The sequence below is a fragment of the Anomaloglossus baeobatrachus genome, chromosome 2 (genome assembly GCF_048569485.1).
Source record: "Anomaloglossus baeobatrachus isolate aAnoBae1 chromosome 2, aAnoBae1.hap1, whole genome shotgun sequence".
NCBI lineage: Eukaryota > Metazoa > Chordata > Amphibia > Anura > Aromobatidae > Anomaloglossus > Anomaloglossus baeobatrachus.
Genome location: NC_134354.1, coordinates 773,638,841 through 773,651,127, shown reverse-complemented (window position 1 = coordinate 773,651,127; position 12,287 = coordinate 773,638,841).

Below are 12,287 nucleotides of genomic sequence, written 5' to 3'. Positions count from 1 at the left end.
GTGCCAGTGCCAGGTAGTGACTACAATGCTCACAAGCGTTGCCGGGTCTCGCTGAGCGCAACATTGATCCGGCGGCTCTGATGATAGTTGGCGCAACTGCCATCTCCTATCTCGGTAATGGGAAAGTCTACACTGAATACAGATTTAACCTCAGAATTGAGAATATTGATAGTGTCTAGTGATGAGCGAGCGTGTTCACCAATGTCTGATACTGAATAGAGCATAGAAGTGCTCGAGACGCACGCTACTCGATTGAGTATTGTGGGTGTTGAAGCACCATGCTTGAGTCCCCACCCCACGTTTCCCGGTTGTTAAGACAGCCACTAAACGTGGGGATTCCAACCATAACATGTAATGCTGTAGACAAGTTGGCTACTGGCATTATTGTCATTGACCCGTCGCTTGGCATCACCGTGCCTGACAGGGGGCCTAATCCTTCTGCAGTTCAAGGAGAGTTGATCTAGGAGGGAGAGCTAAGATTAAAGCAGGCATTTAGGCAGGGTTGCACACTTGCTCCCTTTAGTGACTTTCATGTGGCACTAAAGTGTGTTTTTAGCTATTTTTAACCTAATAAATAAACAAATAATTAAGAAAAAAACAAAAAAAAAACAAACCAGAATAGGATCCCCTTATTTTTGAAGAAGCAGACCATGCAGGAGAATCTGCAGCATACTGTGGTGTCAATGGCAGAACGCATGGGCAGCAACAAGAAAGCTGTAAAGGCCAAGGGAGAAGCATCAGAAAAGCATCATGGTGCCACTGGTGCAGCTGCTGGAGAAACACCGAGACCTGGACTGCAATCTGGAGATTGTGACCCCCCCAGCAGGTAAGGAACCAGGAATAAGAAAAGAAAACACTTCACAGGAGTCCCATGCAGTATTACAGCCACCAAATGTCCCCTTTGAGGAAGGAAATAATGTGGGTTCTGTTGTGCGGGAGAATATGGGCTCTGCTGTGAGGGACAATGTCGGCTCGGTGGTGCCGGAGTACCCGGCTGATGAGAGTACTGATGTTGCCATAGAGGTTGATGGTAAGGAGGGTGTGGTACAATCTAATGTACAGGACTTCTCCCCCGTTAGTTTATTGGAGCAGTGGTGGACCCTCATAGCGTCAGCGTCAGAGGAGTGGCACTGATGTTGTTTCTTCTGGTAATGCCTGGAGTTGTGGGTCACCTTTCTCATTACACAGCAGTTATACCGGCCAGGCCTTTAAGAGGAGAAATGTTATCTGGTTCAGACAGTGAGGTGCAAAGGACAAGCAACCCTGCCGGAGGTTTGTCATCAGAGACCTCCTGGGTTGCCAGAAGGGCTCCCTGCTGCCCACCAACATCCTGGTAATGACAAACCTCCCAGGCCAGTGGGGCTACAATGCTAGTGTGTCGCCCAGGGATAGGGGGTACTCAGAGCCGGGCCAATGGGGTCGCTTCTAGAGGTATCACAGTGGCGTGACCGATCTGTGATCCCAGGCTCCACAGCAAAAGGGGAATATGTAAAGGGGGATTGTCTGTGACTCCACCCGTGGGTTGTGGTGATGAGATGGTGGCACCGCCGCTGCCTCTGGGGACCGTGCCCGGGACTGATGGTGTGGGGCAGCAAGGTGGGATCCCCTCCACGGGTAGTGGAGTTGTAGTCCCGGGGCCCAATTGGGAGTTGTGGTGGTGGCAGGGATTGCAGGGAGCAGGAAACTCACAGTTCGGTTGTCTTGGTGTTGGATGAAGCTAGGCTGATGTGTGTGGTCATGACCACAGAGTCCTTTGTAAACCAACTTGCCGGTGACCGGGAGCCTTTTGGAGGGGTGTGCTGGTCCCACACACGGTGCAATGAGCAGGAGCCCTCTTTTGTTGCACTGCACCTTGTAGTCTGCTTAGCTCCTCTGGTTGAAACGGGGGAAGTCCACTTCTCTGCACTATTCCGGGTTCCCGATGCCGGCGGGCTACTACCCTGCCCCGGTCCACTTTGGGTCCCCTCCTAGTGCCTGACCTGTTCCCGCAGTCCAGGGGCTCCAACCCCTGACAGCTCTGCAACTTTCTCTGCAGCCCAGGAGACACACTCCTGATTGCTCTGCTGCTCTCCTCCGACTGACTGAACTCCTCCCCTGCTGCTCTTTTCAGCACCTAACTGGGGGGAGGGGCGGCTGCTCATATGCACCATGTGGGTGTATGTGTGTAATCCCAAGGAGGAAGCGATTCCTGTACCCTTGGTGGGGGGTAAAGTCATCTGTGACTACCTGGTTTTGCCAGGGCGTCACACTAGGTCCAAGCCTATGTCTGACCTGGATTGGTTCTGGACAAACTTCTCCAAGTTCCGGGACATGGACCACTGAAACAAGTTCAGCTTTATCCCCATTTCTGAGCCCAATCAAGTGAATGTGACCATCACCTTCTGGAATAAAGTGATGCCCCCACAGGGCATCGTCATCTGGCTGCGGAGACAGTGTGACCTGGTGTCAGACCTCACTAAGGACGGGGCGCGGCCAGTGTCTGGACCGGGGGGTAGAAGGTCCTGGTTAAATCAAGTCAGGGCCAAAATATTACCCACCATCTGCTCAACTCCATTTTCATTGGTAGAAAAAAAGGCATCTTGTTTCTATGTGGGTCAGCTGAGGAAATTTTATGTGTGGTGATCCTGCTCCGTGGTGAAGTGCTCTCTGTGTGATGAGGTCGGGCCTGCGAGCGCAATGTGCAAAAACATCAGGTCTAATTTGTCGGGTCAGATTCGTCACTGTGACGCCCTGGGCAAGCCAGGGGTCACAGGTCATCGCACCTCCACACCCTACACCCCAGCTAGGCACATCTAAGCTACCAAAATCCTTGTTGCCTTCCTCCAGGGGCTGATGTTCACACCAGGGGGTGGGCCAGGCGGTTGGCTCCGCCCACCGAGGAGTTCACAGCCCTGGAGGCAGGAAGTACCAGGCAGTTTAGCCCAGGCAGGGCTTGAGTAAAGAGTGAAGTGAAAGAACAGTTAAGGAAGTGGAAGGAAGTAGTAGTGGAGCTAACGACAAAAGCTAAAGTGACAGTAGTAAAGCCTGAAGTGAGTCCGGCTGTGTGCCCGGACGGAGACAGCAAGGTCAGCAGACGGCGGTGACTGTCTGGAGGGGGACTGCTCGGAGGTTCCTGGAAGGACCGCGGACGGGTGGTGACCCGGCGGTCTGGAGCAGTGGACAAAGAACAGTCAGCACCAGGGCAGGGGCCTCTCGGACCCCGGCAAGGCTAGGAGTCGCCATAATTTGCCAAATCCGTCAGTGAAGGGGACGTCTGTCTCCAAACAACCAAGTCCCGATTGAAGGCAACAGTCCAACCATTAAGGAGGAACACCGCCACCGCCAGGGCACCAGTTCCTCAGGGCCAGCGTCTGCGGGCAAAGTAGGGCTCCTCTGGCCCAGATTGAAGTCAGGGAGCGGGTTACCGGTGGGAACCCATCGCAACCATCATCAACATAGGTGCAGGACAGAGGGACCGTCACCGTCACCTACTGGGGAAAGCAAGTGCAGCCGTCCGTGGGAACCGTCTTTCCAGCCGTGTGTTTTACCGAGAACTGTGTCATCGTCTCAGGCTGAGTGACTACCACAGTGCCGCAAGGCACAGCGCTGCCCCCGTGTCCCTGCGCCCACCAGGCCCTGCATCTCCCACCTCATCACTGGGCCCCGGGATCACCAACCCCTACCCACGGAGGGGCAACACAACAACTGGCTGCTCCACATCATCACTCCCGGGATCCCCACACAGAGCAGCGGTGGTGTCAACAAATCACCACAACCGTGGGTGGCGTCACGAACAATAAACTATCCCAAATCCCAATCCCCTTTCACTCACGGGCGAGGAGCGCCGCTCGAGACCCCCGGGATCCGGCCCACCGTTCGAGCCACCACTGAGCAGCCGGACCCGAGCAGAGGGGTGAGCGCAGTGCTGACACCCTCCTCCCCGCCCGCGACATCACCACCACATGGATTGTCCTGATGCCTGGCACAATATCTGTAAGGACTGCCCTGATGTTGACCTGGAGGAGAAGACATTGCTGTCAAGGTTGGTACTTACATGGCCAGACCCTCAGAGTGACATTAGTGTTTCTGTGTGGAGCAGCCAAGAATAAAACTACTATATAATACTGCCCCATATGTACAAGAATATAACTACTATAATACTGCCCCTATGTACAAGAATATAACTAGAATAGTACTGCTCCTATGTACAAGAATATAACTACTATAATACTGCCCCTATGTACAAGAATATAACTACTATAATGCTGCCCCCTATGTACAAGAATATAACTACTATAATAATGCTACTACATACAAGAATATAACTACTATAATACTGCCCCTATGTACAAGAATATAACTACAATACTGCCCCTATGTATAAGAATATAACTATGATAATACTGCCCCTATGTACAAGAATATAACTACTATAATACTGCCCCTATGTACAAGAATATAACTACTATAATACTGCCCTTATGTACAAGAATATAACTACTATAATACTGCTCCTATATACAAGAATATAACTACTATAATACTGCCCCCTATGTACAAGAATATAACTACTATAATACTGCCCCTATATACAAGAATATAACTACTATAATACTGCCCCTATGTATAAGAATATAACTATGATAATACTGCCCCTATATACAAGAATATAACTACTATAATACTGCCCCTATATACAAGAATATAACTACTATAATACTGCACCTATGTATAAGAATATAGCTATGATAATACTGCCCCTATATACACAAATACAACTACTATAATACTGTCCCCTATGTACAAGAATATAACTACTATAATACTGCCCCCTATGTACAAGAATATAACTACTATAATACTGCCCCTATGTACAAGAATATAACTACTATAGTACTGCCCCTATGTACAAGAATATAACTACTATAATACTGCCCCTATGTACAAGAATATAACTACTATAATACTGCCCCTATGTACAAGAATATAACTACTATAATGCTGCCCCCTATGTACAAGAATATAACTACTATAATAATGCTCCTATATACAAGAATATAATTACTATAATACTGCCCCTATGTACAAGAATATAACTACTATAATACTGCCCCTATGTATAAGAATATAACTATGATAATACTGCCCCTATGTACACGAATATAATTACTATAATACTGCCCCCTATGTACAAGAATATAACTACTATAATACTGCCTCCTATGTACAAGAATATAACTACTATAATGCTGCCCCCTATGTACAAGAATATAACTACTATAATAATGCTCCTATATACAAGAATATAATTAATATAATACTGCCCCTATGTACACGAATATAACTACTATAATACTGCCCCCTATGTACAAGAATATAACTACTATAATACTGCCCCTATATACAAGAATATAACTACTATAATACTGCCCCTATGTATAAGAATATAACTATGATAATACTGCCCCTATGTACAAGAATATAACTACTATAATACTGCCCCTATGTACAAGAATATAACTACTATAATACTGCTCCTATGTACAAGAATATAACTACTATAATACTGCCCCCTATGTACAAGAATATAACTACTATAATACTGCCCCTATGTACAAGAATATAACTACTATAATACTGCCCCTATGTACAAGAATATAACTACTATAATACTGCTCCTATAAACAAGAATATAACTACTATAATACTGACCCTATGTACAAGAATATAACTACTATAATACTGCACCTATGTACAAGAATATAACTACTATAATACTGCTCCTATAAACAAGAATATAACTACTATAATACTGCCCCTATGTACAAGAATATAACTACTATAATACTGCTCCTATAAACAAGAATATAACTACTATAATACTGACCCTATGTACAAGAATATAACTACTATAATACTGCTCCTATGTACAAGAATATATCTACTATAATACTGCCCTATGTACAAGAATATAACTACTATAATACTGCGCCTATGTACAAGAATATAACTACTATAATACTGCTCCTATGTACAAGAATATAACTATGATAATACTGCTCTCTGTGTAGAATACTACATTTTATTCAGTGATAAATGTGCAGTCATTAATCGCATACTATGGAAGGTGTCTCTTGTACATTCATCCTGCACCCTGTTTTGCTCTTATTGTGGGGGTCCCTGCCCCTGATAGATTCAGTAGCAGTTCTGTCTGTGTAAACAAGCACACTTGTGGTATACTCATATACTTTACAAGGATTCATAGGGCAGGTCAGCGAGGAATATGAGGCTCCTGCGTCCTCACATGGCTGGTTCATGGTGATTATCTTTGCATTACTCTAGTGCTTGTGGCAGCTGAATAAACCCAACTGGAAAAGGACCATAAAGTGGCAGAAGGAGACTGGAGTCAGACCACAATATAATGCTTTGCAGAGCTCTAGACATGTTTCACGACCCTCGGGAAAATTATGTGCATTACACCCAAGTTGTCTTATTATTAAAGAGTGGTGACAACCAAGGTAGGTCCGGTGCTGGAAATTTGTTTAAAATAGTTGTCGCCTGTTTCGGATTTTTTAGACCTTCGAGACATAATACGTCCTGCTGCTTTTCTGCTAGGGCAAAACTGAAAGGGTGCAGATGAATGACCAATCATATATTAAACGGATGGGGGGTCCTAAGTAATTTACCCCTCCCTACGAAGAACCCAAGCAGGAATATGCTGAAAGCATGGATTGTCAGGAAGAGTGTGTCAGAAGGAGATTTTTGCAGCCATCGCCAGCTGTCAATGACACCTCACCAGACTATAGGTAAGCTATAGCTGGCATTGATGAAATAGTACAGCCGGCATATATAGGAGGGAAGAAAACATGAGTGGCTCCCCCACATCATGTGAAAGCTCCCTTACTGGTGATTGTTGTGCATTATTACTGTGAGCAGTTGTGGTGTTAACCTTTATTGTCTTTTTGTTGCTGCCTTCCTGCTCTTGCTTTTCTTCTTACTATCTTACTGTTTATTTCTTTGAGTTTGAGGTGTGTCTGAGTTTTGGTTTTCTCTGTCTTTCTTAAACTGTGTTTCCATCACACTCCTGCCCTCTTCGTTCATTAGGGATGGGGGGAATAACATATTAGATCTGGTCAGGAGAATAGTAAGGCATGAGACTCCGGAGTCTCCACCTTCAGGAGTAATATGATAGTCAGAGATAGCCTAGGATCCCCCAGCGTGAAGGACAGTATAGGAGCCGCTTGTCCCTTGTTATACTACAGTCCCATCGTGACAGAGTGCTTTAACAATGGTGACATCAGTAAGGGAGGAAGTAGCTAACTTCTCCTTCTTCTGGATTTCCATATCAATTAATATAACTGTCACCTTTAGAGATAACTATAACATACTTGCCAACTCTACTCTCCTAGGACATCAGGAAAAAAAGAAGACACCTACATTTTTTAGTAATCCCAGAGAAATCAGCGTCATTAAGTAATGCCGCAGCATCCAACACACATAGGCGCGCAAAGGAGGCATGTGTTAGGTCCGGATGATGGTGGATCCTCTGGGCCGTGTACCGGACTCCCCCAGTGAGGTAACCTGGAGCTAACCCCTATACAGGGACTGTCCAGTCACCCCACCAGAGGGCCTAGGTACACGGTAGCCGGAGTACTAGTGGGACCGGGATAGCGTCCCTCAGGGAACGGGTAGAACGGAGTCTTTGGAGCCACAGAGTTCTTGGAGACAATTACGGGAGTCCGGTACAGGTGCCAGTTAGGAAGCTCAGGCGGGATCCGGGTTAGCTGGATGTGACGGGGAGGCAGCCGGGTGAAGCCGGGGATCACAGACGGGCACAGGTGTGGCGCCCTGGACAAGCCAGGACGTCACAGGTACTGCAACAGCACACCCCACACCCCGGTTAGGCACATCAGCCGCACACACAAATCCTTGTTGCCTCCCTCCAGGGGCTGATGTCCACACCAGGTGGGGTGGAGCCAGGCGGTTGGCCCCACCCACTGAGGAGTTCACAGTCCTGGAGGCGGGAAAGGAAGGGAGTTGAGTTGAGTGAGGGAGAGTGAAGTGGAGTTTAGGGAAGTGGTAGGAGAGGAGAAGACTGACCGTGTCCGGGAACGTGGCCCGGGCACATACAGCAGGGTTGGCAGACGGTGGTGGCCGTCTGCAGGAGTGGCCTATCGACGCGGAACCGTAGGGCCGGGGCTGGGCGGTGGCCCACCGGTACCGAACCGGGGAGCAAAGAGAAGCCAGCACAAACCGGCAGGGCCTGCGGACCCCGACCAGGCTGGGAGTCGCCGGTAAACTGGTTAAATCCGTTAGCGACGGGAACCTCCGGGGTTTCCTAGCGACCAAGACCCGATTGAAGGCAACCGTCCAAACCGAACAGGGAGATACAGCTACCGCCAGAGCTAGAGCTCCCAAGGCCAGAGCCTGCTGGCAAAAGGGGCTCCCCGGCATCTATCCAAGCTGGGGAGTGGGTTACCGGTGGGAAGCCATCGGGACCGAAGACACACACCAGGTGCAGGGAAAGGCAGCCACCACTAACCATCCGGGAGTGATCACAGCAGCCGGCTGCGGGACCCGTCCATCCAGCCGTTTGTTTTACCGGAGACTCTGTATCTGTTCTTGGCTGAGTGAGTACCACCGTGCCCTCTGGCACCGCGCTGCCCCCGCGACCCTGCACCTCACCTACCCTGCATTCCTCCCTTCACCTTACCGGGCCCCGGGACCACCAACCCCTACCAACGGAGGGGAAAACATCCCAGCTGCTCCCTAACAATGCTCCCGGGATCCCTGTCACCAGCAGCAGTGGTGCCCCAACCTCACCACGACCCGTGGGTGGCGTCACGAACCAAATTCCCAGGCCAAGCCAACCCCTTTCACTCACGAGCGAGGAGCGCCGCTCGAGTCCCCGGATCCGGCCCACCGCTCGAGCCACCGAGCAGCAGCTGCAGCAGCAGCAGCTGGACCCGAGCCGCGAGCGCGGTCGAGCAGCGCACCCCCTGGCCCGCGACACAGGCAGACGTAACGGTGGTGGGATTCCCCGCTGACGGACACCGGAGGACCTCTTGGCAATCCCGGATTCAGGAGCCGGTTACGGAGGCAGGGCAGGCTCTATGGAAGAGACAATATTAACACAGGCAAGGCACATGGGGACCTGGACTCCTAGCTTGCAGAACTCGTAAAACAGGCGACGCCCTCCAGGCAGGAAGCTCCTAATATACCTGACCCTGACTGATGCAATATCCTGTTAGGGAGTGCTGGGCCTTTAAGAGGAGGTCAGTGACCGCGCACACGCCCTAATGCGCATGCGCGACGCCCGGGTGCCGGAGGCCAGAGCAGGGAGTGGTGCCGAGGAGGACGTGTGGCTGGAGGCAGGGGACCCGGGGACCGGAGCGGTGCGTGAGGAACGACGTCGGGACCCGGGGAGCGTGACAGCATATAGGCATGCAAACAGATAAAGAAGATGGGGCTACGTCAGGAGACTTTTCTATCAGTGACCTTCAGGAATAGATTGTTGGAAAGTATGAAAATGAGGTTCATTAAGATCCCACCTTTTAACATCTAGAAAACATCTAGAAAAGAAGGGGTTATCGTCCTATAATGTGTTAATTCTCCACTTTTCATGCAGTCACTTTTCCCCTCTAAACTGTAGGGTAAAACATCCGTCAATCCAGAGCGTTGGCCTCTCCGTACATATTTTACAGGTCCTGTGGGGGAAACATTCTTTCTTTAGTTCTGAAGTTAAGTTTCACGTAAAGGGGGTAACATAATATACTTAGAAGAGGCCGAGCAGATTGAGTTACCCCCCCCCCCCCCATGTGTGACAGAACTTTTCCCTATAGACGGCAATTTATGCGGAGCTGCACTCTTTTTTTTTTTTTCCTTCCCCTTCAAGACATGTCTGCGTTATAATCCCTCGATATTAGACCCACAGACAAGTCTAATTTTTCTCGAAGTGATGAAATGTGATATCAATAATATATACGTGTCAGGGGCTGTTCATAACTTTTTACCATGGTGACCTCATGTTAGTTGGTGGTGAGCAGAATTTGTAGTACTGCGGAACATATTTGTGCCAACTCACGTGAGAAAGGCTACTTTCACACTTGCGTTGAACGGTATCCGTTGCATTGCGTTGTGTAACGGATGCAACGGATGTGTTGCATATAGTGACACAACGGATGCAACGGATGCTGCAAAACAACGCAATTCGTTTTGATTTTTTTTTTTTTTTTTTCCCGGTTTTACCAGCGGCAGACTATAGTGAACGATCAGCTGATCGTTCCCTGCAGCCGGCCGCTGGGTGATCAGCTGATTGCTCCCAGTAGCCGGCCGCCGGGTGATCAGCTGATCGCTCCCGGCTGCCGGGTGATCAGCTGATCGCTCCCTGCAGCCGGCTGCCGGGTGATCAGCTGATCGCTCCCGGCCGCCGGGTGATCAGCTGATCGCTCCCTGCAGCCGGCTGCCGGGTGATCAGCTGATCGCTCCCGGCCGCCGGGTGATCAGCTGATCGCTGTCACTTGCCGGCGCCCGGGCATGCCGGCGGGCGGGCGCTCAGCTGAGCGCTGTGACTTGCCGGCGGCCGGGCATGCTGGTGGCCGGTCATTCAGCTGAGCGCTGTCGCTTGCCGACGGCCGGGCGCTCAGCTGAACGTTCGGCCACCGCGAGCCAAAATAAAGTTTGATTTAAAAAAAAAAAAAAAAAAAAAAAAAAAAAGAGCATGCGCAGTGAAATCCAGAGGATTCCGCTGCTCAAAATAACGTTACATGCTGCGTTCCTCCCGCTGGGCGGAAGCAACGGAGCGTCGCCCAGCGGAAGCAACGCAGCTCCTTTTGGTACAATCCGTCAACCATACAAGTCTATGGGAAACAGCGGAATCCGTTAACGGATTCCGCTGTTTCCCAAAAGGGCGGATTGTAACGGAAGGAAAATAACGCAAGTGTGAAAGTACCCTTAGTTGTATTTTTCATTTGTATTTCTGAATTCTGGAGCTTTTGACCATCTCTTATTCCTCCAGGAAATGCATGAGTAAATTGGCAATTTGTCATTACTATTAGAGATGTGCAAACCTTTACCGAGCCTTTTGGTGTTCGCCGAACAGTTTGGCAAACAAACCAAGCCCATTGAATTTAATAGGAGACCAAACTTATGTGTTGTAAAATGTTGTAGGGGGGCTGTAAAAGAAAAAAAATAAAACAGGACATACTTACCAAGCCTCCGGTGCTGCTGTAACTGCTCCCGCGGCTGTACTTCTGCTTCCGCTGGTTATCCTTCATCCATATTCACTTATTTCCCCACCCACCGGTGTCTCTGATTGGCTGCAGTCAGAGCCCACCCCCAGACAGCATCTGTAATTGGTTGAAATCACAGACTTTGTCAGCGGGTCTATCATGGTATAAAAGAAATAAATAAAAATGGCATTAGATCCCACCATCTATTGATACCAGCACAGATAAATCCCACGGCTACAAGTTGCAGTCCCCAACTGTGCGCTTATCTTGGCTGTGTATCAAAATGAGAGCAACTGTATGCGGCTTTTTTTAAAATTATTTAAATAAATAACTTAAAAAAATTGCTTGCGGTCCCCCCCAATTTTGATACCCAGCCAATATAAAGCCTGACAGCTAGGGGCTGCTATTCTCAGGCTGGGGAGACCCATGATTATTGGGTCCCCGAGCCTAAAAATAGCAGCCTGCAGCCACCCAGGATTGCAGCATCCATTAGATGCGACAGTCCCGAAACTTTACTCAGCTCATCCCAATTGCCCTGATGTGGTGACAATCAGGGTAATAAAGGGTTAATGGCAGCATACAGATGCCACTAAGCCCTAGATTAGTAATGGGGAGGGTCCCTATTACTAATCTGTAATTGAAAAGAAATAAACACAAAAATCAAAAAAAATCCTGACAGTCTGATACTATCATGCCTCATGCCTACCAACAAGGGGAATGATAACAGCAGTTGTCAAGTGCAGGAAGTCTGTCAGCACAAAATGACTGTTCAAGCCAAGCACTGGCACTTGCTGCACATTTAACAGTTTCGTGCTCCTTCAAACATACTTGTTCATCTGCATCCACCTCCCTGTAATGTCAGAGCTGTCAATAAAGGAAGATGGGGCAAAGGTAGATGAAAAACAAGTAGGTGGAAAAGTGCAATGACCTGCTCAGCCACGCCAAGAGTGCTTAGTTTGAACAGTCATTTTGTGGTTCCTTTTCTTCCAGACTTTCTTTAATGTATACCTATCCAAAAGGAATAACAAAAGGAAAAGCCCAAAGTAGAAGACTAGGAAAAAATATACCGAAATTGTG